Below are 27,239 nucleotides of genomic sequence, written 5' to 3'. Positions count from 1 at the left end.
ATATCAACTTAGGAAAGGACAGAAACCCCTGAAGGCTGAATTAGAAGCAAAAACCCAAGACTTTAGAAAACTTCAGGAAGAATATAGCAATAAGAGTGCAAGTTATAGATATTGATGGGTTTTGAGCATTCTAACACTCCTATGGTGTACATGCAACCCTAGAAACCTTGGATCTATGTTTGACTATGATACATGCAAATAATTATTTTTCCAAGGTTCTTATCCTATCTAGCATGGCATGGGGAATCTTGAATCAAATAAAGCTAGTAGAATTACTTACCTTGTAGTTGTAGTTGATTGCTTGGAGTTTTAGAGCCTAGCACCAATAGTGTGGATGCCTCAAATGGAAATCACAAATTACCACAAACTTGGAACTTTGAGAGAATAGTAATCACCTTCTTGAAATCGGCCCTCTTACTTTACTCACCACAACTCATGTGATTTCAAGAACCAAAGCCTCCTTTATATAATGTGGTGGATTAGGGTTACATTCATGTAAACCCTAATACCCATGTCTTTTCATTTCCATGAGATCCATGGGTTAAAGCTCCATGGAGTATCCATGGACTTTCCATGCAAGCCTAGCCCATTCCAAATAAGCATTAGCCCACACTATATAAATACAAGAGCCCATATTTAATTAGTCATACTTTTATCTCTAAATTAATTCTAGATTAATTATAGATCAATACTAATTAAATAATATAATTTTATATTAATATATTAGGACTTATAATATATTAATAAGTCATAACTTATACTATTCTCAAACGATTATCCATAAATTGTTCGGGTGAAGTGCAACGCAAATGGACCATGCCGGGTCGGGTCAAGTACATACCAAATATAGTTATGGACTTAGACACTATATCCAACAGTCTCCCACTTGGATAAGTCTAATAACTATAGTTGCAAGTATGACTTCAAGAACCGATCAGCAATCGTAGCTCTTTAAACTCTGTTGAACTATGAAGCGCCATTTTAGATAAGTGATCATATAATCCTCTATTCTAGATATCAGCCGGACAAATACATGGAACATGGTCTTGCTTATTGTCCAGCATTTGTTTCCCGATTTCCGATTTGTTTGACATAGAACTTAACTGAACACATCAATTTAGTTCTGACCGAGCCCGATACATAGGTCAAAAAAAATCATCGAGGGGCCCAGATATCGCTTCTAATCCTAGAAGGAACAGATAAACTTCGACTCATATGTTTGCTCTACTACTTGTTGAACTACACACAAAAGCACGGTTTATAACATCGAGTTACCAATGCGTTTTCGTGCAATCAATGCATAACCAACTCATAGGCAACAAATCATATCTCTAGGTTTGAAGACTTATATGATATTACCGTCTCACGATCACTCAAGATAAATTCCATGAAGTGATACAAGTGAGCAAGGGTTGAATCCAATACTCAGAACTTATGAGCACTCATGAGTGCTGTAGCCCCACTTTGTCTAACATCTTAGACCTCTACAAGCCAACCCATGACAGTCTTGATTCATATCTACTTCCAACATATGACCGACTGTGGAGAGTTTGAATAATATGATATAAACCATAACATAGTTATTCTGGAAGTCAAAACATGCAAAAAGAAATAATAGTAAACGATTGACAAGAGATACCAACACTTTACTCATAAATAACAGCTTTTATTTATCATCAAATGTCAATTACATTTTACAAATTTCAAGATTATCTAACTACTAAAACTAATATCATCCTTCAGCCCTATGCTCCGAGCATGCTGGAGATGCTTAGCCCGAGTCAGTCCCTTCGTGAGGGGATCTACTGGGTTCTCATCCGATGATACCCTCTTTGCCACGAGGATTCCTTCTTCTATTCGATGTCTGATGAAGTGATATTTTCTATCAATGTGTCTGGATCTCCTATGATCTCTTGGTTCCTTGGCTAAGGCAACCGCACTATTGCTGTCACAGAAAATCTCCATTGGCTCCTTTATAGCTGGTACAACTCCAAGGTCTCCGATGAAGTTCTTTAGCCATATAGCCTCCTTTGCTGCCTCGCTTGCTGCTATATACTCTGATTCACAAGTGGAATCAGCCACTGTCTCCTGCTTGGAACTTTTCCAAGTAATTGCCCCTCCGTTTAGAGTAAAGACCCAGCCTGACTGAGAGCGGAAATTATCCCTGTCAGTCTGAAAGCTAGCATCACTGTACCCTACAACTCTCAAGTCCTTACTGCCACCGAGGGTAAGGACCCAATCCTTAGTCCTCCGTAGGTACTTGATGATATTCTTTACCGCAGTCCAGTGTGTCTTGCCAGGGTTCCCCTGATACCTGCTAACCATGCTCAAAGCAAAGGCTACATCAGGTCGAGTACACGTCATAGCATACATGATCGATCCTACAACTGAAGCATAAGGTATTCGACTCATTTCTGCTATCTCAGCCTCAGTACTAGGGCTTTGTGTCTTACTCAATCTGGCGTTACTCTGGATGGGTAACTCTCCTTTCTTGGAGTTATGCATGTTGAAACTTTTCAACACTTTGTCAACATAGGTACTTTGACTAAGTCCAATTAGTCTTTTACTCCTGTTTCTCAAAATCCTTATCCCTAGGATATAGGCAGCTTCTCCAAGGTCCTTCATAGCGAAACACTTCCCAAGCCAGGACTTTACTTCCTGCAGGGTTGGGATGTCATTTCCTATGAGTAGTATGTCATCCACATACAGTACCAAAAAGCTGACTATACTCCCACTAGCCTTGATATAGACACAAGATTCATCTTCACTCCTTGAAAAGCCAAATTCTTTGACTTTCTCATCAAAGTAAAGATTCCATCTGCGAGGTGCCTGTTTTAATCCATAAATGGATTTCTCGAGCTTACACACTCTACTGGGGTACTCTGTACTGACAAAACCCTCTGGTTGAACCATGTAAACATCTTCAGCCAACTTTCCATTAAGGAAAGCGGTTTTGACATCCATTTGCCATATTTCATAATCATGAAATGTAGCAATGGCTAACAGAACCCTAATAGACTTAATCTTGGCCACTGGTGAAAAGGTCTCATCATAATCAACTCCCGGAGTTTGAGAATAACCCTTTGCAACCAGTCGTGCCTTATAAGGGTGTACATTACCATCCATGTCGGTCTTCTTCTTGAAGATCTATTTGCACCCAACTATCTTACGATCAGGTACATTGTCAACCAAGTTCCAAAGTTGATTGTCATACATGGACTGTATCTCGCTATCCATAGCCTCTTTCCATTTAGCAGCCTCAGGGCCTGCCATGGCTTCCGTGTAGCTGTTAGGCTCATCCAGATTTACCAGTGTGTTATCACTGATAAGTTTCTCACCTTCTGCAGTAATGTGAAAACCATAATAATGCTCAGGTGCATTCCTAACTCTGGTGGAACGCCTCAGAGCTATAGATTCTTCAGTCGGCTCAACAGGAGTTTCCTCCTCATGTTGAGGGCTAGGGTTTGAGGTTCCTTCACCACTTGACACTTGAATTTCCTCAAGGTCAATTTGCCTCCCACTGTCTCCTTGGCTCATGAATTCTCTCTCTCGAAAGAATCATCTTCTTGCTACAAAGACCACATTATCACTGGGTCTGTAGAAGATGTAACCTAAGGATTTCTGTGGGTAGCCGATGAAAATACACCTTTCGCTTCGGGGTTCGAGCTTATCGTGAGTCTCACGTCTCACGAAAGCCTCGCAACCCCAAATCTTGATGTGGTATAGATTGGGAACTTTTCCAGTCCACACCTCGTGAGGTGTTTTGGCAACCTTCTTTGTAGGGACTAGATTAAGGATATGGGCGGCAGTCTCTAAGGCATACCCCCAAAATGAGATTGGTAGCGAAGCTCGACTCATCATGGAACGAACCATGTCCAACAAGGTCCGATTGCGCCTCTCAGCTACACCATTCAACTGTGGTGTCCTAGGAGGTGTCAATTGTGAGACAATCCCACATTCCTTAAGATAGTCAAGGAACTCAGTACTAAGATACTCACCACCACGATCGGATCGAAGCATCTTAATGTTCCTGCCCAACTGATTCTCCACTTCTTGCTTAAACTCTTTGAATTTCTCAAAGGTTTCTGACTTATGCTTGATTAGGTAGACATATCCATATCTACTAAAATCATCAGTAAAAGTCACATAGAACCGATTAGCATCTCTTGTGGCGGTTCTGAAGGGACCACACACATCCGTGTGTATGACGTCCAACAAACCTTCACCCCTAGCACAAGTGCCAGTAAAAGGCGACTTTGTCATTTTACCAAGCAAACAAGATTCACAACTATCATCTGACTTTAGGTCAAATGACTCCAAGACTCCATCCTTTTGGAGTTGGCCTATGCGTTTCTTGCTTACATGTCCAAGACGACAATGCCATAAGGATGCTTTATCTAAGCTAGTGGAAGAGTTAATACACAATACATTATTTCCTAGATTATCTACAACAGATACACTTTCATACACGCCATCACAAGGTAATGCTTTAAAATAAAGAACATTATTAAAGAAAGCATCAATACTACCATTATTATTATCAAAATAAAAGGTAAAACCTTGTTTATACAATGCATGAAAGGAAATAACATTTCTTGCCATTTCTGGCGAATAATAACATTTATTCAAATCTAATGTAAACCCACTATTTAGCACTAAGGAATAAACTCCTATCTTGCTGACAGGTGAAGCTTTCCTGTTTCCCATGATCAAGTTTATCTTTCCCTACTCCACATTCTCACTTCTTTTTAGTCCCTGCAAATCACAACATATGTGAATACCACAACCTGTATCAAGGACCCAAGACTTAGAATGAGGTGAGTTATTAGACAATATAGTGTATATACCTGCATGGTTGGGTTTTACTTTCCCATCCTTCAAATCTTGCTGGTACTTTGGGCAGTTTCACTTCCAGTGCGACTTTTCATGGAAATAGAAGCATTCAGCCTCATTAGGGTTAGCAGAAGGAGTGACAAAACCTTTCTTGGTTTTGCTTGGAGAGGAGCCTTCATGGGTCTTACCCTTGGTACCCTTAGAAGGGTTCTTTCTCTTTTTCCCTTTGCAATGCCCGGATGCCAAGACATTGGCCGCAGTTGGGGTAGGAGTAGGAGTAGTAACAACCGACTTACCCTTTAGACCACTTTCGGCAGTCTTCAAGAGTCCTTGAAGTTTGCTGAGGATGACTTTTTCCTTGTTCATGTGATATGTCATGCGGAATTGATCATAACACGATGGCAAGGAGTGCAAAATGATGTCTATTTCTAACTCCTCAGGGAAGTTCACATTCAGCTTCAATAAACGGTCCACATACCTTTGCATTTTCTGCATGTGGCCCGTGATGGGTTCACCATCCTTCATTCGGGTTGTTATCATGGAGGAGAATATTTCATATCGCTCTTGACGAGCACTTTGATGGCAGCGGTCCATCAAGTCCTGGTTCATCTCAAAAGGATAATAGTCCTCATAGGACTTTTGGAGCTCGGCTGTCATGGTGGCCATCATGATGCATGCCACTTTTGTAGCATCTCTTTCATGTACCTCATATTCAGCAAGCTCTTCAGGAGTAGCAGTTGGCTCGGGTACCTTCAGCTCCTTGTCGAGAACATATTCTTTGTTCTCATACCGAGTGACCATCCTGATGTTTCTGATCCAATCTGTAAAGTTGGACCCATCAAAGATGACTCTCCCACAAAGATTCATGAGAGAGAAGGAGCTAGTAGTGTTTGAGCCAGAAGCATTGTTATTGGAAGACATCTGAAAAGAAGAGGGAATAGATTAGATTAGATATAGAGATAGTCCTTAACAAAACACCCAAATGTAATATTAAGGCTAGGACCCAACACAATATTTTATAACTTAGAAGAGGGATGTCGTAATCTAAGCTATAAGATATTTGAAGGTAGGTGAATGACGATTCACCAATTTCCACCATGAAAAACGAAATATTTAATTAGGTTTTAATCGGTTTAGAAACTCCTAGATTCTTTGAGATTCTTTGAGATTCATTGAACTTTCTTCAATGGCATGTTTCAATCTCGAGTGTGCCCTTCAAGTTTTGTGACTGGGATGCCGAGGATCACAAAACAAGGTGTGAAGTAACCATGCAAATTACTTGGTACCCTTAATGTATTAGCCCTCAATCGATGTGCCGGTTAACCACACACGCTCCATCGATACTATGATAAACATTAAGTCACCCTTTACCTACCTTGTTAAGTTCAAGTTAGTGTGCCGGTTAATCACACACGCTCCACTAACGACTTAAACAAAGTGTAAAGTTTAATTTCATGGATTAGCACCTTATTCACATTTTCCTAAAATAACTAAGATTTGGAATTCAATAAAGTTTAGTTACTTTAGTATTATCATTATACTTTTAATGAGAATTTATAAGTCCTTGTCCTACCCGTTCGGCTAACGACCCTCCACCGATCAAGGAAGCGGTGGGTGAGAGTGGACACCCATTAAGTTGCCATTTTATAGACCGGCTTCGTGAATGAGGCGTACTAGCGGTAAGACGAGTTGATCTTATACATATATAAATATTATTAAACTTATAATATTATAAAGTATAAGGGTTGAATTTTAACTTTTAAAATTGTAGGGGTTGGAACTAAAGTTTTTTAATATGACTTTACATGTTCCAAAACTTGAGGGCAAGTTTTGTAAACTTTCAAAACTTTTCATTTCTCATAACTTATGAGTTAATGGTTATTAAAAATGAAGACTCTTCATTTTTTGTAACCTATGTGTTCTTTTAATGGTTATTTATAAATATGACTTTTGGTTATCCATAACTTAAGAATTAATCTAATCAATTATTAGCACATAATTTCTATGATCTTCTAAACTCATATGTTATGAATGTTCATATCAAAAATTTCAAGAATCGTAAGTACATATACAAAACTTGAAATTTTGATACGAGCTTTTGAACAAAACTTCGATTTTCAAGTTTTTTTTTTTGCATCAAGTATCAAATAAAACAAACCAGGCTCTGATACCACTAATGGGTTTTGAGCATTCCAACACTGCTATGGTGTACATGCAACCCCAGAAACCTTGGATCTATGTTTGACTATGCTACATGCAAATAATTATTTTTCCAAGGTTCTTATCCTATCTAGCATGGCATGGGGAATCTTGAATCAAATAAAGCTAGTAGAATTACTTACCTTGTAGTTGTAGTTGATTGCTTGGAGTTTTAGAGCCTAGCACCAATAGTGTGGATGCCTCAAATGGAAATCACAAATCACCACAAACTTGGAACTTTGAGAGAATAGTAATCACCTTCTTGAAATCGGCCCTCTTACTTTACTCACCACAACTCATGTGATTTCAAGAACCAAAGCCTCCTTTATATAGTATGGTGGATTAGGGTTACATTCATGTAAACCCTAATACCCATGTCTTTTCATTTCCATGAGATCCATGGGTTAAAGCTCCATGGAGTATCCATGGACTTTCCATGCAAGCCTAGCCCATTCCAAATAAGCATTAGCCCACACTATATAAATACAAGAGCCCATATTTATTTAGTCATACTTTTGATCTCTAAATTAATTCTAGATTAATTATAGATCAATACTAATTAAATAATATGATTTTATATTAATATTGTTGGATTAGTGTCTAAGTCCATAACTATTTTGGTATGTACTTGGCCCGATGGTGCATGGTCCTTTTGGGTTGCCTTCACCAAAGCAACTTGATAGGATGAGTTATGGAGAGAAAGGATTAATTATGATTTATTAATATATTATGAGAATAATATATTAAAGGAGAAATCATATTGTTTAATTAATATTAGTCAAGAATTAATTGATAATTAATTTTGTGGCTAAAAGAGATTAATTAAACTTAAGGGACTGGAACTGTAATTATAAGATAATTGCATTTGGGCTATGGATCACCTTGGAATAATAGGTTGGACGAATTCTATGGGGAAACCCATTAGAAATCGCCCAAGGGATATTCTAAAAGGGTCCATGGGCTGCTTAGCGCTTAAGCAGTCAGATTAGGGTTTCCTAGTTGAAAACCCCAATAGCCTACATGTATATATAGTACCCTTAAGCCCCAAAAACGTGGCTAAGAGAGTTCCACTAGGGTTTCCACACGTTTTGGGCAGCCTCCTCTTTCCTTATTCTTCATCCTCTTGCTCTTGGTGTTTGTGAGCCATTAGAGGAGTGACACTTGTGACTCTAAGCTTTCTAAAGCCATTACAAGGAGGATTTGAGATTGTTATTGCTACATAACAATTAAGGTATGATCTAAACCCTAATTCATATGTTAATATTGATTATCACATGCTAGATCTAGGGTTTATAGTCTTGGATAAATGCATGTACAATAGAGAAACCTAGATCCAAGCATTAGGGTTTGCATGAGCACATAGGATGTTCTTGCCCTCAAGTTTTGGAATTTAAATCTTGATTAAAAGGTTTGATTTGAAATATTTAAATTCTAAACCCTAATGTTTTGAAATGTTTCAAAACTTGCCCTCAAGTTTTGGAATTTAAAAGTTGATTAAAAGTTTAATTTAGAAATGTTAGATTCTAAAACCCTAGTAATGTTTTTGAAAAGTTCAAATCACACCCTTATGGTTTTATTAAATTAATTAAGTGTATAATTAAAAGAGAGTTAATAAATCCATAGTGATATGGTTTACATTTAATTAAATTAAAAGTATGTTTTATTAAATTAGACCACCTAGTATTTTAAAAGTTTAAAATACACCCTATACTATATATAACATTAAAAGTCTAGTATTATATATATGTATGAGTAAACAGTCAGTCTTACCGTTAGTAGGCCTCATTCACGAAGCTAGTCTATAAGGGGTGTTTAAGGAAATTGCCTATAAAATGACGATTGAATGGGTATCCACTCTTACCCACCGCACTCTTGACTAGTGGAGGGTCGTTAGCCGAACGGGTAGGATAGGGCAAACCCTTTCCATTAAAAGTATAATGAAGTATTAAGTAACTAAATGTCTTATACAAAATTCCCAATCTTAGTTACTTTAGACAAAAGTGAATTGATGCAATTCCATGAAATTACACTTTGTGCCCTTGCGAAGACATTAGTGGAGCGTGTGTGGCTAACCGGCACACTAAATGGTACTAAGCAAAGGTAGCAAAGGGTGACTCATTGTTTGTCATAGTTCGGTGGAGCGTGTGTGGTTAACCGGCACATCGAATAGGTGACTGTAACATTTGAGGGCACCATGTAAGTTTGCATGGTTATTCACACCCTGTTTTGTGATCCTCGGCATCCCAGTCACAAATCGAGGGGCATATCGAGATTTAAACATGCCATTGAAATGTTCAATGAATCTCAAAAGATCTAGGAATTTTCAATAGATTTAAAAATTAAATTTTTTTTCGTTTTTCATGGTGGAAATTAGTGAATCGTCATTCACTTACCTTCAAATGTTCTGCAATTTGGGTTACAACATCCCTCTCCCAAGTTGTAGAGTATTGTGTTGGGTCCTATCCTTAATATCTCATTTGGGTGATTTATTAAGGACTCAATCAATCAACTAACTTGAATTTTTCTCCCGTTTTGTAGATGTCAAAGTATGACAACTATGGTCTTCCCGAATCCCGTGGAACAAGCTTTTCACATGAAGATGATATTCCACGATTCGATAGAGGAACACGAGATCATGCTTCACTTCCTCTACCTCCTCCTATTGTTCTCCCTAACCCACAAGTTCAAAAGGTTGAAAAGTTCAAACTCACTCAAGCCCTTTTGGCAAGTAAACATGAAGAAGGAAAGTCAGTGTGTGCACACGTCCTAGAGATGAAGTCGCACATTGATAAGTTAAGAATGTTGGGGTCTATTGTCTGTGAGGAGCTGGCTGTTGACTGGGTTCTTCAGTCACCTCCTGACTCATATAGTGAGTTCGTAAGAGAGTACTATATGATGAACCACGACGTAACCCTCATCGATCTCACCTATATGCTTATTACTGCTGAATCAGCAATGATTTGGCGCACTGGAAAAGCAAAGTTGATTGGTGGATCTACCTTCCAGACCTCTATGGATATAGACAATGGCAACGAAAGGCATGCCATGATCGAAAAGTTTGATCATAAGAGAAAGGAAAAGTCATAAGTAGTTCCGTGTGTTGTTCCAAAAGAGTCAATTTGCTTTTATTGCCAAGAGAAGGGGCATTGGAGACGAAGCTGTCCTATTTACCTAAGAGATCTAAGAGATGGGAGAGTCAAAACGTATGGCTCTACTTTAGGTAAAATCCATTAACTAACTCTTTTAAGTTCCTATTCTAGATTCTTAATACATAATGTGATAAGATTACATTTCGATGTCTTGTAGGATCGAAGAAAAGAGAGGAATCTTAAGGGAAGAAGTGAGCGGAATCTAATCGTGATGAAATGGATTTCGATCGCATTACTTGAAGATTAGAATCTTAAGCTACTACTTGGAGTTAGAATAGATTGCTTAGGAATATTTAACAACATAGTTTTTCAGTTGAATTGCATTGTAAGGACAAATTTTTCCGCAATAATATAAATTTTGATTTTATATTATTTATTTATCCTTGCAATGGCGTGTATGAAAAATTGATGTAAGTTTCTATTATTAGCAATAATGGATTTGATTCTTAATTATGTTATTTGTGGAAAGGTCAAGAATTTACCAAATAGGGAAAGTTTCTCATCGCCTAAGTTTCAATTGGACAGAAACTTGGAATCATACAACTTGGTTGCATGATGAATGAGAAATTTCATATTTGGAAATTAGACTAATTCATTGACAAAGTGTCAAGTGAAGGACTAGGAGATCGAGTACACAAGGTTGTGTGTTGATCAAGTCCACCACAAGAGTAACAAAGATATTCGTCATGATTTACTAAGGTTAAGTAAATATGATTATACTTATGAGATTAAGTGTAATTCTCAATTGACTGAAAGAGTTTCAATAAATAGCAGAACGAATAAGAAGAATCAAGTAGGCAGAAAGATAAAAGTTTCTCTATTCTAAGAAGAAGGGAGAGTACCTTTTTATTATGTTTTATGATAGGTCTTAATGATTAAGAACCATATCTCAATTGATCCTCTAAGTGAGTCTTAGTGCAATTGTATGTCTGAAAAGAGGAATCAAGAATTGAAGAAATGGTTAAATCAAGAAGTCAATCATACTTCGTTCCAAAACCAAGTCTTAGAGTTAAGATTGTGAATTGAGTGACAAGTCTTAAGAAGGTTTATAACATTCATCAAATGTGAAATTTGAAAAGGTTTTCTTATTCTTGCACAATTGGAAAGTTGTGATGTCTTGGATAAGACAAAGACCAACTAGGGCCAATTTAGTGAAGTGTTTTGTCTTGATAAAAACTACACTAACTCTTAAATATTTGTTTGTCGAGAAATGTTTATTGACAAAAGAATCTTATATGTCAACGAGTCAGTGGGAGTCTTAATGGTCTTGAAAAGTTTCAAGAACTAATCGAGAATAAACCTTATCGATCATCACTAGCACACGACTTGAGGTTTACAACCTATCGTGTTGACATTATTTTGTTTCTGTGCCATTCCAATTAAGTTAATTATGCATGTGAGTTCTATGAGTTCTCATTTGAACGCATAAAAGGCAAGCACCTTGATCAATGAAAAGTACGTTGATATGAAAGGGTGAGCTGCTTAACTACTTGGAAGACATGGTGGGCACTCGTGTTACCATAAGGAAAGAAATCAAGATTGAGAAAGTTCAGTCTATATGAGTTTGGATTTGTCGCAAACTTTGGTTTTGACAAATTCGCATGGATAGGAACACATACACCATTAAAATCTAAGTGTCATAAGATTCCCTCCTTCATGAAAATGACTGTGAGGAAATGCTTTCACTAAGAGAGATTTTAAGAAGATAGTGATTGTGAAATTGTATTCTCGAATTCTATTATGGTTACGACATCCCTTTCCATAATTCGATTGTGAGATTTGGCAATTAGTCTGGATTGTTTAGACACACATATGAGCTATCTAAGGCAAAGGTGTATAAGTTTAAGAAGCTTAGATAAAGGATTATCAAAGCATTAGGTATTAGAAATATGAACTTCAGAAATTCAATAAGTATTGTTTTCTGGAAGTTCAGTTGTTTTCTAAAACATGTCAAAGCTAGTGGGAGCATAAGTGTTATGCTTATATGATAATAATCATCATGATAGTGGGAGCATAAATGTTGTGCTTGTATGATTATTAAGGCAGGTATTGCAAGTTAGCAATATTAATTATAGAAAACAAGAGTCATACTTTGCAAAGTCGTAAGGGCTGAATAGTTGTTTTGCTATAATTAAGGGAGAGAATATTGTACTTCGTTTCAAAATCTAAAGCTTAGATTGAGAAATTTTAATAAATTTAGTCAAAGGATACATAGTGTGTTCTTAAATTTCGATTATGATTACGGCATCCCTCTTCATAGTTCGAATTGTAAGAACGAAACACATAAAATATTATGGCAGAAGATGGATAAAGCATCATATCTTTATGTAAGACATTATGCATCGTGTTCCATACGCTTCGGGTATAAGATCGATTGCAAGTGCTATAATATTTGACCATTCTAAAATTTTCAAAATGTCTAGCGCATTTAGAGGGAAAAAGGACTAGAATCGGTTTTGACTAAAATAATTAAACAACTATCAAAGGACGATCCAAAGCTCGCTGAGGATTGGTCGCTTGTGAGTAGTTGGAAGTATGGTATTGGATGACATTATTATGAATAGATAAGATTCTATTAAGAATGAATTGTCATATGCCAAATATGGAAATGTTTCCATATTGGGAGTTAGATATTAAGAATCTATGTCTAGATTAGAAACTTTTATGCAAGAAGGATGTTCAAAGGAATGTACTTTGAGTGAGAGACATCATATCTATAGAATTGTTTCTGATAGAGATTGGCCGAGTCTTGATGATTTTGAGCTGTGACTTTACGAAAGAATCATTGCATAAAATGTTAGAATCTAGCATAAGTAACAAGAATTTGATATTCTTATACTTGTGATAAGGATTGGGAGTTGTGAAATGAATATGATTAGAAATGTGTTCATTTGATCTATTTCACAAAGAAAGGACCATAGGTAATCATTGTGTGCATGCTGAGAGCATGGGACAAGTGTAGTAATAATTCAAGTAAGAAGTTGATTACCCGAAATAACAAATAATGAGTAATCAATATGGTGATTAAATAAAATGTTTTATTTATACCCAGAGTTTGGGGCCATATGGGATTAGTATTATTCTTGTGTTTCACTTTGCATGTTTTGACTTCCTGAATAATTAAATTATTTCAGAATAATCAAATTATTCGAATGCTCCACAGTCGTTCATATGTTGGAAGTAGGTATGAATGAAGACTGTCATGAATTGGTTTGTAGATTGTCTAAAGTGTATTAGACATAAGCAAATGTTTGCTGCAACGTTCATGAGTGCTTATGAATATGATTTGAGCATTGGATTAAACCCACGCTCACTTGGATCACTTCATGGATTTTATTACGAGTGACTGGTGAGATGATAATATCTTATATTCTTGAAACCGAGATGTGTGAGTTGTATCTAGTGAGTCGGTTACACATTGATAATATGTAAACGCACCAGTAACTTGGTGTCATAAAACATATTGTTGTGTGTGATTCGGTAAGTGAGTGCAAGCAAGCATTGAATCAAAGTTTATCCGTTCCTTTTATCCAAAGTAGGATGAAAGCGATATATGTGGGCCCCTCGATGATTTAGTGATGACAACTAAGCGCTTGGCCAAGCCGGGACTAATTTGATGTGTTCAATTGTAGTCTGTTGTCAGTCGTCATAAATCGGAAATCGGGAAACAACACATAGACAGAGAGAATTATTTAAATCCATGTCTCAGTCTATACGATATCTAGAATGGAGGAATATATGATCCCTTATCTAAAGGACACGCTTCTGATAGGATCAGAGTTGACAGCGGTTTTTGAAAGCTACGATTGCAGATCAGGATCTGAAGTCATACGCAGAATAGTTATTAGACTTATCCAAGTGGGAGACTGTTGGATTAGTGTCTAAGTCCATAACTATTTTGGTATGTACTTGGCCCGATGGTGCATGGTCCTTTTGGGTTGCCTTCACCAAAGCAACTTGATACGATGAATTATGGAGAGAAAGGATTAATTATGATTTATTAATATATTATGAGAATAATATATTAAAGGAGAAATCATATTGTTTAATTAATATTAGTCAAGAATTAATTGATAATTAATTTTGTGGCTAAAAGAGATTAATTAAACTTAAGGGACTGGAACTGTAATTATAAGATAATTGCATTTGGGCTATGGATCACCTTGGAATAATAGGTTGGACGAATTCTATGGGGAAACCCATTAGAAATCGCCCAAGGGATATTCTAAAAGGGTTCATGGGCTGCTTAGGGCTTAAGCAGTCAGATTAGGGTTTCCTAGTTGAAAACCCTAATAGCCTACATGTATATATAGTACCCTTAAGCCCCAAAAACGTGGCTAAGAGAGTTCCACTAGGGTTTCCACACGTTTTGGGCAGCCTCCTCTTTCCTTATTCTTCATCCTCTTGCTCTTGGTGTTTGTGAGCCATTAGAGGAGTGACACTTGTGACTCTAAGCTTTCTAAAGCCATTACAAGGAGGATTTGAGATTGTTATTGCTACATAACAATTAAGGTATGATCTAAACCCTAATTCATATGTTAATATTGATTATCACATGCTAGATCTAGGGTTTATAGTCTTGGATAAATGCATGTACAATAGAGAAACCTAGATCCAAGCATTAGGGTTTGCATGAGCACATAGGATGTTCTTATGGCCTAAACCCATCAATTAGGACTTATAATATATTAATAAATCATAACTTATACTATTCTCAAACGATTATCCATAAATTGTTCGGGTGAAGTGCAACCCAAACGGACCATGCCGGGTCGGGTCAAGTACATACCAAATATAGTTATGGACTTAGACACTATATCCAACAGATATGTGACTGAACAACTTGCTGAGGTGACTGTTGAGCTTGACACATTAAAAAACAAATTTGAAAATGCAGATTTTACTTTTAGAAAATTTGATGTGTCAAGTGAAGTAGTTGCATCCATGATAGAAATATTATTAAACTTACAATATTATAAAGTATAAGGGTTGAATTTGAACTTTTAAAATTCTAGGGGTTGGAACTAAAGTTTTTAATATGACTTTACATGTTCCAAAACTTGAGAGCAAGTTTTGTAAACTTTAAAAACTTTTCATTTCTCATAACTTATGAGTTAATGGTTATTAAAAATGAAGACTCTTCATTTTTTGTAACCTATGTGTTCTTTTAATGGTTATTTATAAATGTGACTTTTGGTTATCCATAACTTAAGAACTAGTTATGGACTCCATTAAAACACATAAAGATCAAGAATTAATCTAATCAATTATTAGCACATAATTTCTATGATCTTCTAAACTCATATGTTTATGAATGTTCATATCAAAAATTTCAAGAATCGTAAGTACATATACAAAACTTGAAATTTTGATACGAGCTTTTGAACAAAACTTCGATTTTCAAGTTTTTTTTGTTTTTTTTTTGCATCAAGTATCAAATAAAACAAACCAGGCTTTGATACCACTGATGAGTTTTGAGCATTCTAACACTCCTATGGTGTACATGCAACCCTAGAAACCTTGGATCTATGTTTGACTATGATACATGCAAATAATTATTTTTCCAAGGTTCTTATCCTATCTAGCATGGCATGGGGAATCTTGAATCAAATAAAGCTAGTAGAATTACTTACCTTGTAGTTGTAGTTGATTGCTTGGAGTTTTAGAGCCTAGCACCAATAGTGTGGATGCCTCAAATGGAAATCACAAATCACCACAAACTTGGAACTTTGAGAGAATAGTAATCACCTTCTTGAAATCGGCCCTCTTACTTTACTCACCACAACTCATGTGATTTCAAGAACCAAAGCCTCCTTTATATAGTGTGGTGGATTAGGGTTACATTCATGTAAACCCTAATACCCATGTCTTTTCATTTCCATGAGATCCATGGGTTAAAGCTCCATGGAGTATCCATGGACTTTCCATGCAAGCCTAGCCCATTCCAAATAAGCATTAGCCCACACTATATAAATACAAGAGCCCATATTTAATTAGTCATACTTTTGATCTCTAAATTAATTCTAGATTAATTATAGATCAATACTAATTAAATAATATGATTTTATATTAATATATTAGGACTTATAATATATTAATAAATCATAACTTATACTATTCTCAAACGATTATCCATAAATTGTCCGGGTGAAGTGCAACCCAAATGGACCATGCCGGGTCGGGTCAAGTACATACCAAATATAGTTATGGACTTAGACACTATATCCAACAGATATGTGACTGAACAACTTGCTGAGGTGACTGTTGAGCTTGACACATTAAAAAACAAATTTGAAAATGCAGATTTTACTTTTAGAAAATTTGATGTGTCAAGTGAAGTAGTTGCATCCATGATAGAAACTAATTTGAAATTCAAAGAGAATCAGCAAAAGGGTTTAGGATATGACAAAGTGCATCCTCCTTATATTCATAATTATCAATTTAAGCCTTTGACAAAAGAGGAAATGGACAAAGAGCCACATCTTAAATATGGATTTGTGTCAGGAGGTAGTATTAATGTTGAAAATACTAATGTTTCTACTTCCCATGCAGATCAATCTTTAAGTCAAACAAAGCAAGCAACTAAAGAGAGTGTGTCTGATAATAAAATTATATCAAAGTCTGATGAATTAAAAATTGTTGATATATTTGATGATATCTTTGATAATTCTGATGTGGTTGTCCTAGAAAGTGTTGAGCTGAACAACTCTAATGCTTCTACTTCTTGTGCAGGTAAAGTAACGGAAGATGAGAACAAGGAGAAAACTGTTGAACAAACCAATGTCTCCTTGAACTCTGAATCTGTTGCTTCGAACTCAGTTGCTTCTGATCAACCTGCTGTTGAGAAATACAGGCCACCAATTCTAGTGAAACAGAGTGCCTGTTGCAATTGTGCTTGTGGGAACAATAAGAGACAAGGCATGGATATGCAACCAGGGGCAGGAAGAAACAACTCCTACGTGAAGAAGCAGACTTGCTTTCACTGTGGAACACCTGGACACATTGCCAGAAATTGTCCGAATCGTGCATACGTTCCCTACTATGCACAAGGGTGGCAGAACGAGCCTAGATGGATATTTTTCAAAAGAAACCCCTCAAGGTCACGTTCAGAAAATGGCGACTGGAACGCGCAAAAGGCGAAAAATCAAAATCACAAGGACAAGAAGGGAAAGTCGGCCAAGAAACCAAATCCAAGAAATGATCCAACGAAACCAAAACCGGCTAGGTCAAAGTCATCTTGACAGCAGACCTCAAGTTCAAAATCAAGTGCCGAGGCACCCATCCGCTCGAAAAAGAAATGGGTTAAACATGACTACAGATGGGTTCCGAAGGTTCACTCTCCTAAATCTACTAATGCTTCTAATATTTCTTCATCTTCTGTTTGTGATAAATAGGATATGTCATGGGAGAGAATACCGTGCAAGGATGACAAAGGTCAACCCAGTTTCAAAATGGACTGGGTTCCAAAGACCAACTGATCCCGCTTTGTGTCAGAGCAGCTATGGAGGCATATCATCAGACTTCGGTTTGTTGATAGTGGTTGTTCCAGTCACATGATAGGAGGCATCTCTCAACTGTGCAACACTCAGAACTTTGTTTAAGAGTATGTGTCCTTTTCGGGAAGGGAAGAAAGGAAGGGATCATTCATGGGGTTTGCGCTTAATGACATGAAGAATTTTCGGATCTGTTATGAGATTATGCGTGCTGTTCTCAGACCTTCTGGATGCAAATTCAATCGGTGACTTACGGTTTGATTTTTCTTCTCGATACTCCTGAGTTTATCTTACATTGATTCATTTCAAATACAATTTTCTTTAATTTCCTTATATGTCTTTCTTTAGTAGGTATTGTTTTGGGAAGTGATATAAAGTCTAGTACTAAAGGGCAATCTGAAATTCGTGTAATGCACGAAAGCCGAATTGTCTAGACTCTTTATTCAATGCGCTGGTAGGCACAAAGGATTCAAAAGGACTAGACATTGATTGACCATGAAATGACTAGACAATATAGACTTAGATAGTTTCATTTGGACTGACCATATGACGCTCGGGTAGATTGAGCAGTAAGATAAACATGGGAACCTGCGAGATACACTAAAAGTTAATTATCTAGAACTGTGGCTTAAATCTTCCTTGATGTACGGACTTATGTCCTTAATTCCGGTATTGATAGGGCAACTGGGGGGTTCTGATAAAGTAGGTCTGTAGGAAATTATTTTCTTGCTTTCTATCTATCAGTCATATGTTGCTTCCTTTGCGTGATTGGAACATATCCGACCTGGATTGCAACATATGCAACTCTAATTCTACGCACCTCCTTATCTATGAAATTCTTTCTATCTGTTAGCCATATGCTGTCCCCTCTGCGTGATCGGAAGATCCGATCTGGGACACAGCATATGCAACATTCTACCTCTCAATCCCTCTATCTCTGTTAGTCATATGTTGTTCCCTCTGTGTGATTGGAAGACATCCGACCTGGGATACAACATATGCACTTTTATATCTGACTTCTTTCTTAATAATTGAATACTCACCTAAAGTAAGGAGTTCTTTGGAAGTTCTTGATTACCGAGGTATATCGGGAAGTGGGAAACACGTTCTAGTACATCTAAAATTGAACCATTTAATAGGCTGTCTGTAGATCTTGCTGCTTATTTTAAGTGGACAACAATATCCTTGGTCGTCGTCAGCTAAATGTCCATTTAGGAATATATATCACAATGACTTGTCACTTATAATCTGTCCAAATTGCCAACTTCCTTTGTGTTTAAGTGGACCACAATACCGGTGATTGACCAGATCTAGACATGCAGGAGTGTGCTAATAAACGATATTGGATTGCTTGACAACTTTGATCCCAAATATTTTTGTTTTTGTTAAATTTGTTCATAGTTTTTCTCTATGCACAAATTTAGGGAGAGAATTAAAAAAATTCAAAAAAATCAAACAAAAATCAGAAAACTAAATATCCAAAAATAGTGTTATTTCTGTTTTTATTTCTTGTTCAGAAAAATCAAAAATCCAAAAGTATTTTTGTTTCCGTTTAGTGTGCTAAATTTTCTTTTAGTTTTGTTTTGTCTTGAAAAGTGAATTTAGTTGTAGATGAGACTCATGGAGACTGAATCGAAAATTTCCAAGCCAAGACTTCATCCGTGAGTGTCGAAGAATTTTCATTCAAAGGAGCAAGAAATGAAGATTATTCTTTCAACATTCAATCTTTCGACCCCAGAAGCAAGGTCAAGCTGTACTTGAAGATTATGTGACGGATTGCATTGAAGCCTCCTCAATCAGTCTGCTGCTATCTTGTACCTGGTGAAGCGATCCACAAGATTTGTTCTCTCTGATATTCTCTCTGAAGATTCTCAAGTTGAAAGCACTATCTTTCAAGAATCTTTTCAAGAAGCCTCCTCACCCAACGTGCGTTCAAAGCCAAATTCTGAAGAAAAGCCCAACTGCTCAAGATGAAGTCATTCATTGAAGATTCATATGTTCATCTTGAAGTCATGAAGATATCGAAGATTAAAGCTGAAGCCAAAGCTCCCAATGAAGATTAACAAGAAAAGCCATTTTTAGGGGGAGCTTGTTGGTCAATTAGAAAAGAAAGCTATAAACCAAGGGGAGATTGTTGGGTCAAAATTATGGTTTATACTTTACTTTTCTAGGAAAATGTATTTTTGTGTCTTGGACCATAAACAACTTGGTGTTTACGGCCGTATACGTGTTTACGGTTGTCTTTACGGCCGTGAACAGGTTTACGACCATAAACCCATTCATGACCCATGTCTACTATATATAAGGTGAGGAGTGGTAGGTGAATGGTGAGGCCAAGGAGCTTAAGTGTGTGTATTCTAAGGTGTTTTAGAGAGAGAAAGTAAGAGAGAAGAGAGGAGCTTTAGTGTGTGTTAGTGTGTGTGAATCTTGTATCTGGATCTTAATTCATATCAATTCATACAAGATTCATCATCTTCTTCTTCTTCTTCTCCTTCTTCTTCATTTGATCTGGCATCATCCGTTTGATTGGGATTCTGCACCATCAAACAGATCTGATTGATACACAAGCAGACTAGGGACTGACAGATTTCATCACAAAGCTTCCCAGGACCGCACGACGAGTGGATTCGATTTGGGTCATCGTGGATCGGTTGACCAAGAGTGCCCATTTCATACCGATCCAGGAGAGTATCTCGGCCGAGAAGCTGACCGATATCTACATCCGAGAGGTTGTAGCTCGACACGGAGTGCCAGTCTCCGTGATTTTAGACAGAGATGTATGGTTCACTTCCAGATTTTGGAAGAAATTCCATGACGAGTTGGGCACTTGTCTGCACTTTAGCACCGCTTTTCACCCGCAGAAGGATGGTCAGAGCGAGAGGACCATCCAAACTTTGGCGGATATTCTGCGGGCATGTGTTCTAAACTTCGGAGGTAGTTGGGATACTTACCTTCCTCTGGCGAAGTTTTCCTATAATAACAGTTATCACGTGAGTATCGACCGTCCTCCCTTTGAGATGTTGTACGGGAGGAAGTGCAGAACCCCGATATGCTATTGTGAAGTCAGACAGAGGGTCATGGGGAGCACCGAAGTGGTGTTCAAGCGCCGTTCGAACCTGGAGTTCCAGGTCGGGGATATGGTCCTCCTGAAGGTGTCGCCTTGGAAAGGTGTCATCTGATTCAGGAAGTGGGGCAAGTTGGGCCCCAGATATATTGCACCTTTTAGGGTTGTCGCCGGGTGGACAAGGTGGCATATAGGCTGCACCTGCCAGCCGAACTCAGTCAGATTCATAGTACGTTTCACGTATCCCAGTTACGGATGTGCCTAGTGGACGACTCAACAGTGGTGACCTTGGAGGATATTCAGGTAGATGACAGCCTGAACTACATAGAGCGGCCAGTGGCGATCCTTGACATGAAGTTGAAGGATCTGAGGAACAAGAAGGTGGAGCTGGTGAAGGTGCAATGGCAGCACCGCAAGGGGTCGGAATGGACTTGGGAGCCGGAGGAAAAGATGAGGGAGCACTACCCTGAGCTTTTTCAGGACTCAGCAGCAGACTTCGAGGACGAAGTCTAAAATAAGTGGGGGAGAGTTGTAACACCCGGTTTCAGGTACGTAATTAAATTCATGCAAAACTTCATATTTTACACTGGGACTCGGCGAGTTGGAGGCCCAACTCGTCGAGTAGGATCAGCTGTGGATCAGGGGGGTTAAGTGACCTACTCGACGAGTCAGGAGACCGACTCGGCGAGTAGGAGCTGTCTGAGTGAAACCCTAAATTTGAGGGTTTGCACCCTATTTAAACACTTTATGAGGCCTCCACCCCAGCCTCCATCACCTCCAAACCCTGTCCACGAAACCCTAGTCAACTTTTGAGTGTTCTTGAACTGTTTTGTGCCATTCTTTGTGATTTGAAGTTGGAAGAAGGAAGGAAAGACTTGGAGATTCAAGAGGAAGTCAGTAGATCTAGTGATTTGGTTGCATTTCCAGCTTGTTTGTGGTAAAAAGCTCCTACCTTGACTTCTTACTTGTTAGATCTACTCTAGGACTTGGGTTTTGTCATCTTTGGGGCATTTCTAAGCCATTTTCGGGTTGTAGGGTGTAATGTAGAGAAATGGCTTCAGATCTTGAACCTTGGAGGGTTCTTATGGCACAAAGGTGCCAACTTTATGTCCATGAGAACCCCATGCATCTTGTAGACCTCATTTTTGGATCTTTTGAGCCTAAAGATCCATGCATGGACGTAAAGTTTGTGACTTTACGTGTTGTATCGACCCTAGAAGGTCAGATCTACCCTTTGGATGAGATGAGCTCAACAGAAATCGAGTTTATGGACATGGACTTTGGGGGACTCGGCGAGTCGTTCTTGGGACTCGGCGAGTCGGGTATTGATTCCCCAACCTTTTCTGTTTTTGAGGAATCTTGTTGAGTCTAGAAGGGGACTCAACAAAGAGGGACGTGATTATGGACCTGGGAATCATGGGACTCGGCGAGTGTATGAGCAAACTCGGCGAGTCCAAGGCAATCTCCCAACCCATGAAGACAGACTTGGCGAGTTGTTCATATAACTTGGCGAGTCATAGACTGAACACATTCATATGATGAAGATGAACTCGACGAGTTCAAGGATAAACTCGGCGAGTCGGTTGAAGATGGTCCCAATATTATGGTTGAAGGAGAAGCCGTCGAGCTCTTGCTAGACTTGACGAGTAGAGTCAGGGGTTGTATCATTTTGATAAGATAGGGACTCGACGAGTTGGTGGACCAACTCGGCGAGTCAAGTCAATTGGAGGTTGACTTTGACCAAAGTTGACTTTGACCCGGATTTGAGTTGACCCTTGTAGGGTTTGTGAATACGAATTGATAACTTAGAAGAGTTGTCGTGTAGGGACTGAGGAGTCAAGGAGAGTCGATCTTCACATCGAGGGCGGTACAGACACTACACGACATTGAGGTGAGTCTAAGACACCAATGCCGGCCCACTAGTAGTTGTTTAGTGGAGACAATTGTCTTTGTGATAATTTTCTGGTTTGCTATTGTCTGATGTGTTTATATGTCAGCATGATTATGATATGATATTATATGTTAGTAGTAGGGGAGAAATAGTCCCAGTGTCCGGTTGAGATAGACTGGAGGGTAGGTCGGCACCCCAGAATAGCCTGACATGGGTAGGTCAGCACCCTAAAACGACTTGACATGGGTAGGTCAGTACCCCAGAATGGCTTGACATGGGTAGGCCGGGCACCCCAGAACTATCCGACAATATGTATGTTGTTTGGTATGTGGTATGATGGGGGAACTCACTAAGCTTTTTGCTTACAGTTTCATTTTTGGTTTCAGGTACCTCTTCATCCAAGGGGAAGGAGCCGGCGGTGTAGCAGCGCATCACACACACACATGATTTCCGCATTGAGTTATCTGGGATTGTACTTTGATATTTTACCACTTAACTTTTATGGTGTTCGAGACTTGCAATCTCTAAATTGGTGTTGAAACAATTTTACTTATGTTTTCTGCGAGCTATTTCTGAAGTAATATAATTAAACAAAAAATTTTGGGTCTTGATTTTGCGATGTTACACCACATCCCTACTTCTTCTTAGACCCTGCAAATCAGAACAAATGTGAAAACCACATCCTCTATCAAGGACCCAAGAAATAGCATGTGATGAGTTGTTAGATTGAATAGTATAAATACCTGCGAAGGAGGGCTTTATCTTCCTATCCTTGATGTCCTGTAGATACTTCGGGTAGCTTCGTTTCCAATGCCCTTTGTCGTGACAATAGAAGCACTCTGCTTCTTTCGGGTTGGAAGAAGGAGTAGCAGTACCAGCTTTGGTCCTACTAGAAGAGGGTCCGTGATGGGGTTTACCCTTGTGGCTCTAAGAAGGAGCCTTCCTCTTCTTTCCTTTATCTTGCCCAATAGCCAAGACAGGGGCAGTAGTAATAGGAGCAGATGCAATAGATTTTCCTTTCAGACTACTCTCAGCAGTCCTTAGCAGGCCTTGAAGCTTGCTTAGAGTGACCTCCTCCTTGTTTATATGATAGGTCATATGAAACTGGTCATAACAAGGAGGCAACGAGTGTAGAATGATATCTATGGCCAGCTCCTCTTCAAAGTTCAATTCAACTTTAGCAAGCAGTCCACAAACCTTTGCATTTTCTGCAAGTGGGCCGTGATGGACTCTCCATCCTTCATTTTGGTAGTGATCATCGAGGCCGTGATGGACTCTCCATCCTTCATTTTGGTACCTTTCCATCAAATCTTGGTGCATCTCGTATGGATAGTAGTCCTCGTAGGACTTTTGGAGTTCAGCAGTCATTGTTGCGAGCATGATGCAATGAACCTTCGTAGTATCTCCCTCATGAGTTTCGTTCGCAACAATTTCCTTGGGAGTAGCAGTGTTCACGTTAACCTCTTTCATCTCCATGTCGAGAACATACTCTTTGTCCTCATAGCGAGTGACCATGCGTATGTTGCGGATCCAATCATTAAAATTGGTTCCATCAAAGATCAGCCTCCCACACAAGTTCATGAGTGAGAATGAGCCAGAAGCGTTATTGTTTTGAGTAGACATCTGAAATAGAAAAAGAACAAATTTTAGATTAGATAATAATCCCCAATTAAACACCCAAATAAGAAATTAGGGCTAGGACCCAACATGATTATTTACAATTCAAAAGAGGGATGTCGTACTCTAACTGCAAATAATATGAAGGTAGGTAAATGATGATTTACCAATTTCCACCATGAAAAACGAAAAAGATTTTAAGTTTTAATGAATTGAAATTCCTAGATTCTTTTGAGATTCATTGAACTTTTCAATGGAATGTTTAAATCTCGATTATGCCCTTCAAGTTTGTGACTGGGATACCGAGGATCACAAACAATGTGTGAATAACCATGCAAATGTACTTGGTACTCTCGATGTCATATACGAGCTAATCAATGTGCCGGTTAGCCACAAACGCTCCATTGATCTATGATAAACATCGAGCTACCCTTTTCCACCTTTTCTAGTCCGAAATTAGTGTACCGGTTAACCACACACGCTCCACTAACGACTTGGCAAGGTGCAAAGTATAATTTCATGGAATAGCATCATTTCACATTTTACATAAAGTAACTAAGATTGGAAATTTATAAAAACATTTAGTTACTTTATTAAAATCATCATACTTATTAATGAGGAATTATTTTCCCTATCCTACACGTTCGGCTAGCGACCCTCCACCAATCAAGGAAGCGGTGGGTGAGAGTGGAAAACCATTAAACCACCATTTTATAGGCAGTAACCTTATACCCCCCTTATAGATTGGCTTCATGAATGAGGCCTACTAACGGTAAGACTAGCTTATCTTATACATATATATATATATATATATATATATATATATATATATATATATATATATATATATATATATATATATATATATAATTATTAATCTTATAATATTATAATAGTATAAGGGTTGAATTTTAAACATGTAAAATTCTAGGGTTTAGAATTTAAATATTTTAAAATTAAAACTATTAATCAAAAATTTAAATTTGAAAACTTGAGGGCAAGTTTTGAAACTTTTCAAAACCTTATTAGATCAAATAAAAATAATCTAATTAATCAATTAATTTATCATTATCTAGATTTGACCTAATCCATTTTAAGGCAAGATAATTCAAATCAAAAATACAAATAATCAATTTTATGTTATAAACAAGTAATTATCTTATTTATTGACAATTATCTTTCAATTAATTAGGATAATCAATACCGTATTGAAAAATTCGAATTTTCTCTGTCAAAAACATTTTTAGTAATTATCCCAATTAAATTCTGGCCAAAATCCCGAATAATCTGCCAACAGACGAGCCGACTCACCGAGTCACAGACTGGACTTGTCGAATAGCCCTGACTCGTCGAGTTCATTAGGTGACTCGACGAGTTCATCAGTCAGATACAAAAGAAAAACGACCTAGGCTCTGATACCACTGTTCGGTTATGAGCAAAACATCAATCCTATGGTGCATATGCAAACCCTAAAGCTTTGGATCTAGGTTTTTGTAATTGTACATGCAGTAATCATTCAAAGCTTGCAAACCCTAATCTAGCATACAATAAAAATCGAAATCTACATCTAGTGAAGAGTTAGGATATTACCTTTGATTGTAGCTTGATGATCTTGAACCATTGAGAACCTAGCACCTCAAATGTGATGCCTCTAATAGATCACAAACACCAAAGCAATTGGAGAATCTTGGAGAGAGAGAGGGATGAGGCTCAAAAGTCGGCTAGCTATCCTTTTGAGGGTTCAGTGGCCGATTTTAGCTATCCCAAGGATTCCTTATATAGCTGAGCAGTTAGGGTTTCAGTAAAACCCCTAATCCAGTTGCTTAGTCCTTAAGCAGCCCAAAGGATCCTTCCAGAAGGCCCCTTGGACGATTTCTATGTGGACTCCCACATAGAATTCGTCCATTGCTTCCTTATGGATCCTAAGCCCAACTACGTAACTATCTTATAATTACAGTATGAGTCCCCTTGATTTAATTAATCTCTTTTTTACCACGAAATTAATTCTAAATTAATTCTTGACCAATATTAATTAAATAATGTGATTTCTCTTTTAATATATTATTCATATAATATATTAATAAACCATAATAACCTCTTTCTCCATTATTCATCCAGTCAAGTTGCTTTGGTGAAGGCAACCCAAAAGGACCATGCTACAACCGGGTCAAGTACATACCAAATATAGTTATGGGCTTAGACACCTAATCCAACAATAGCTTACTTCCAAAGTATGATTGAATGTGGATGGTTTGAATAATCATATTATTCTGGAAGTCAAAACATGAAAAAGTGAAACACAATATAATCAATTGACAAAAGACAATAAACTTTACTTATAAATAAAACTCTTATTACTTAATCATCAAATGTCAATAACATTTATTTATTACAAGTTTCTAACTGTCTATCTAATCACTAAAACTAATATCGTCCCTTAGGCTAATGCTCCTAGCATGCTGAAATTGCTTAACCCTACTCAGTCCCTTCGTAAGGGGATCTGCTGGGTTTTCTTCTGACGATACCCTCTTCACTACGAGGAGTCCCACTTCTACTCGATGTCGTATGAAGTGATATTTTCTGTCGATGTGCCTGGATCTGCCATGATCCCTTTCCTCATTCGACGCTTCGCTTGCTGCTATGTACTTTGATTCGCACGTTGAATCAACCCCATTCTCCTGCTTGGAACTTTTCCATGTTACTGTTCCTCCATTTAGGGTAAATACCCAGCCCGACTGAGAACGGAAATAATCTATGTCGGTCTGAAAGCTGGCGTCACTATACCCTGTCACTCTCAAGTCATCACTCCCACCGAGGGTAAGGACCCAGTCCTTAGTCCTTCGTAGGTACTTAAGAATGTTCTTTACTGCTATCCAATGAGCTCAACCAGGATTCCCTTGATATCGACTAACCATGCTCAAAGCAAAAGAAACATCAAGGCGAGTACATATCATAGCATACATGATCGAGCCAACGGCGGAAGCGTATGGCAC

Source organism: Lactuca virosa, chromosome 1 (assembly GCF_052849685.1).
Source record: "Lactuca virosa cultivar CGN04683 chromosome 1, Lactuca_virosa_CGN04683_v6, whole genome shotgun sequence".
Lineage (NCBI taxonomy): Eukaryota > Viridiplantae > Streptophyta > Magnoliopsida > Asterales > Asteraceae > Lactuca > Lactuca virosa.
Note: the sequence above shows the minus strand (reverse complement) of the source record.